The 4,495-nt window shown below is 44.4% G+C and overlaps 1 pseudogene; it reads left to right on the top strand.

Annotated features, from left to right (window-relative positions):
* Positions 1-3,584: 3,584 nt before the first annotated feature.
* On the top strand, positions 3,585-4,091 carry LOC144504425 (large ribosomal subunit protein eL19 pseudogene; annotated as a pseudogene).
* The last annotated feature ends 404 nt before the right edge of the window (positions 4,092-4,495 follow it).

Raw genomic sequence — 4,495 nt, 5'->3', positions numbered from 1 at the left:
TTAGATACACAGTTCAGTCATTTGCAATCTAAGATTGTAGAAACAGGAAACCAATTCAGTGGCAAAAAGCATCTCATTGCCATTGCTGTAGCATTAAACCACACATCAATCTGACACGGAATCCACCCACTCGAATTTACACTTCCTCAGCCCTTTTGGTGTTAACCCTTCACACTCATTGCAGTTTGTCTCTGTCCACCCAGACCGTAGATGCTCAGTTTCCCTGGCTGTCTGCACTCTCAGAAATCTTGCCATGCAGAAAATTCAAGAAAGCTAAACATGCAAGGGCATGCCTAACTAACAACAAGCACCTTTAGATTTGCTCCTGCAACAAACTGTGATTCATTCAAACCATAATTCAGGTTAAATTAACTGCTCTCATAAAATCATAGAATCCCTACAGTGCAGAAGGAAGGCATTCGGCCCATCGCGCTTGCACCGACCACAATCCCACCCAGGCCCTTTCCCTGTAACCCACGTATTCACCCTGCTAATCCCCCTGACACTAAGGGGCAATTTAGCATGGCCAATCAACCTAACCCACTCACTTTTGGAGTGTGGGAGGAGACCGGAACACCCGGAGGAAACCCATGTAGACACGGGGGAGAACATGCAAACTCCACACAGACAGTCACCCGGTGCCGCAATTGAACCCGGGTTTTGGCGCTGTGAGGCTGCAATGCTAACCTAGACTGTGGTTTGAGAGGCTGTGATTTGAGGCCTACCCCTGTCTTCCGGGTCTTTGGACAAGCATGGAAAAAATTAAGACACAGTGCACGATTCCCATTGCTATTCACTGATGGAAAGCGTGTGTGGCAGCAAGAACAGGATTCAGCTATGGCGCCTGCAATGGCCAATTTGTCTGCTGGCACTTTTTGTTGGATAAACAATGCCAAAGTGACCGAGTGGGTGTCTGAGCTTATGCTCCGCATACATACCTTTTCTTTCAGTAGCTTCCTCTACTGAAGCTCACCTGGCCACTCTTTGCCAGTTCAGGAAACTGCATATTCACTCGCCATCCTATGATAAACCAGGGCGATCCTTTTTGCCACCTTTGCCCATTGTCCTGTTTGATTACAGGGGCTTCCCTCACTGCCCTCCACCACCTCCCCCACCATGCCCACCTCCTCTAATAGGGTGTTCAGTCTCACTTCAATGTTGGAGGCAGATCCTGATGCACAGGATGAATACACAAATGATTAAGGAGCAGCAGGCAAAGAGTAGTGAACAGTTATTCTTCAAACTGGAGGGAGACATGTTGTTTCCTGGGTGTTGACTTTAGGACCAGTGCTTTTATTGATATTAATGACCTGGGCTTGGGCATATAGGGAATAATATCATAGTTTCAGATGATACAGATCTCAGAAAAGTAACAAACTATGATAGTAATAGACTTTAGGAGGATGTGAAATGAGCAGATTTTTGTCTTGTGAAATTTAACCATAGAATGGTTACGGCACAGAAGGAAGCCATTTACCCATCGTTATCATGCCAGCTCTCTTCCCATGCAACTCAAATAGTCCCACTCCCCCTCTATCTCCCCGTAGACTTGTAATTTTTTTGTAAACATCTCCTCTCCAAAGGAGAACAGCCCCCGTTTCTCCAATCTATCCACCTTGCCGAAGCTCCTCAGCCCTGGAACCATTCTCGTGAATCTTTCCTGCACTCTTTCCAATGCCTTCCTGAAGTTTGGCACTCAGAATTGCATGCAATACTTCAGTTGAGACTGAATTGGATACAGTAATCCAATCACAGTTCAGGCTGAAGCTTGGTTTCATACAGGTTCCTCACAACCTCCTTGCTTTCGCACTCTCTATCCCTATTTATAAAACCCAGGATGCCTTCTGGTTTGTTTATCGCTTTCCCAACCTATCCTGCATTTTAACCATTTTCGCACAGATAGCCTCAGGTTCATTTGCTCCTGAACCCTCTTTAGAGTTTTACCCTTTGTTTTATACTGTCTCTCTATGCTCTTCCTACCAAAATGAATCACTTCACATTTTTCTGCATTAAATTTCATCTGTCACTTTTAAATCCAATCCACCAACCTGTGGAAGACATCTTGAAATTTCTCTCTATTATCCACACAGTTGATAAGATTGTAATAAGTCCTCGGAGGCGGAAGTTCCTTCACCAAAATTCCTTTATTTACAAGATCCAACAACACTGTACAGAGCGCTCTCAGTACGCAGTCTACATCTGGAGTGCCAGAGGAACTGACACGCCTGTTTAAGTACAGAGCATGGGGCTCCCTGATTGGACCATCGATTTGTCCCTCAATCAGGGAGTTGATATTCAAGCAGGCCAACCTCAGTTGCCTGATTAAAATCGCTACAAATATTTTCATACTTAGTATTTTGAAATTGCGTTCCAAACTCCCAAGTTTAGGTCACTAATCGAGATCATGAAAAACAAGGGTCCGACCACCATCCTCTGGGGAACGCCACTATACATGTATCTACCACATCCTGAAAAACAACTCCACTGCTCTCTTTCCTGTGATTCAGTCAAAATCATATCCCTGCTGCCTCTGCCCCTTTTATTCCATCAGCTTTTATTTGTTGATAAACCTCTTATGTGGCATTATATCTTTTGGAAGTCCATGTACACCACATCAATCACATGATGCTCATTAGCCCTCTCCGCTATGTCATTGAAAAACGCAAGGAGGCTAATTAAACATGATTTGGCCGGAACAAATCCATGCTGGCTTTCCTTAATGAATCCACATTTGTAAACGTTGCTGATAATTCTGTCCTGAATTATTGGGCTGGATTTAATGGAGGTGATGGGGGCCTCACCTGCCAGTGGAAGAGCCAGTTGGAGCTCCCCATTCCATCTTTTAATGGGTGGTTCGCTAAATTAAGTGCCACTCAGGACCTTGGGCACAGAGATCCTGCCCGATAACAGTTGCCGGCTAATAAGAAGCTCTGTTCAGTGGTAGCACCATCAGGGAGACAGACGATGGCCTCCATTTGCATTTCACCCACTCAAGGCCTGAGATCAATCCTTAGTCCCAGGCCCCAGGTGTTTGATGATGTGAGATGGAGAACTGTGGAATGGGGTTGTGGGGGCCGATAGGGATGTTGTTTTATCAGATCAGCATTCCCTGTGTCAACCTCATGTACTAAATCATTAGTCCTATGTTTTTACCTAGGTCCTCATATCCCTCGAGTAAGTTTTTCAATTCAGTGCTCTGATCTTGGGACAGATAGCTCACTACCCTTTTCTAGGTTTTAAGGACATTTGTCTTTTAAAAAGCGTTTAGACAGTTACATGGGTAAGATGGGTATAGAGGGATGTGGGCCAAACGCGGGCAATTGGGACTAGCTTAGGGGTTTAAAAAAAAAGGCGGCATGGACAAGTTGAGCTGAAGGGCCTGTTTCCATGCTGTAAACTTCTATGATTCGATGCTTCTAAAATCTTTCCCACCACAAAGGTTAAACTGTCAGCTCTGTGGCTGCTGGGTTTATTCATGTATCCTTTTTAAACAAGAGAGCACCATTTGCAGTTCTCCAGTCTTCCGGCACCATCCATCCCCGTATTTAAGGAGAACTAAAAGATTATGTCCAGTACTTCTGTAATGGCTGGATCCTAATGAAATGAATAAGATTACCAATGCCAATCCCTGTCAACAGATCAGAAAATTAGTGAAAGATGGTCTGATTATCCGCAAGCCTGTGACTGTACACTTGCGTGCTCAATGCAGGAAGAAAACCCTTGCTCACAGGAAGGGTTGGCACAGATGCATCGGTAAGCAAAAGGGTACAGTCCATGCCCTCATGCAGGAGAAACTGGCATGGATGAGGTGAATGAGAATTCTGAGGCGTCTGCTTCGCAAATACAGGGAGCCCAAGGAGATCAATTGCCACGTGTATCACAACCTGCATCTGAAGGTGAAGGGCAATGTCTTCAAGGATAAGCGTGTCTGAATGCAGCACCTTCACAAGCCGAAGGCAGACAAAGCTCGCAAGAAGCTATTGGCTGACCAAGCTGAAACTCGCAGGAGCAAGGAGGTTCATAAGTGTCGTGAAGAACGTCTGCATGCCAAAAAGGAAGAGATCATTGAGACTCTGTTCAAGGAAGACTAAAACTAACTCTTGCAAAGCTATGGTTCATTTTTTTTTCTGAAGGGGGAGGTATTGTGAAGTCAGTATTTGTAAAATTATAAACATTATAAATACTGGTAAAATGCTAAGAGTTGTAAAAATTGTCTGTTTAAAAGGTGGTTTAGTTTTGTCTGGGCGCTGGGGAGCTGCAGATGCAAGAGTCCAGTCCAGATTGAAACATTGTATTGAGGGGCAAAACAACAGGGTTGCTGTGGTAGCAGGCTTTAGCGTTTGAATCACAACATGCTTTGAATGTTCACCAATCAATTTAAAATAAGCACTTGAATCGCATTAGCCTATCGGATTTGAATTTTGCTGTTGTGATAACCTGTAAACCAATCCTATTGTGTGGATTTTGCTATGTCATCAGGGTATAAATGCTACCG

Source organism: Mustelus asterias, chromosome 2 (assembly GCF_964213995.1).
Source record: "Mustelus asterias chromosome 2, sMusAst1.hap1.1, whole genome shotgun sequence".
Taxonomy (NCBI): domain Eukaryota; kingdom Metazoa; phylum Chordata; class Chondrichthyes; order Carcharhiniformes; family Triakidae; genus Mustelus; species Mustelus asterias.
Note: the sequence above shows the minus strand (reverse complement) of the source record. Positions and strands in the feature narration are given on the sequence as shown.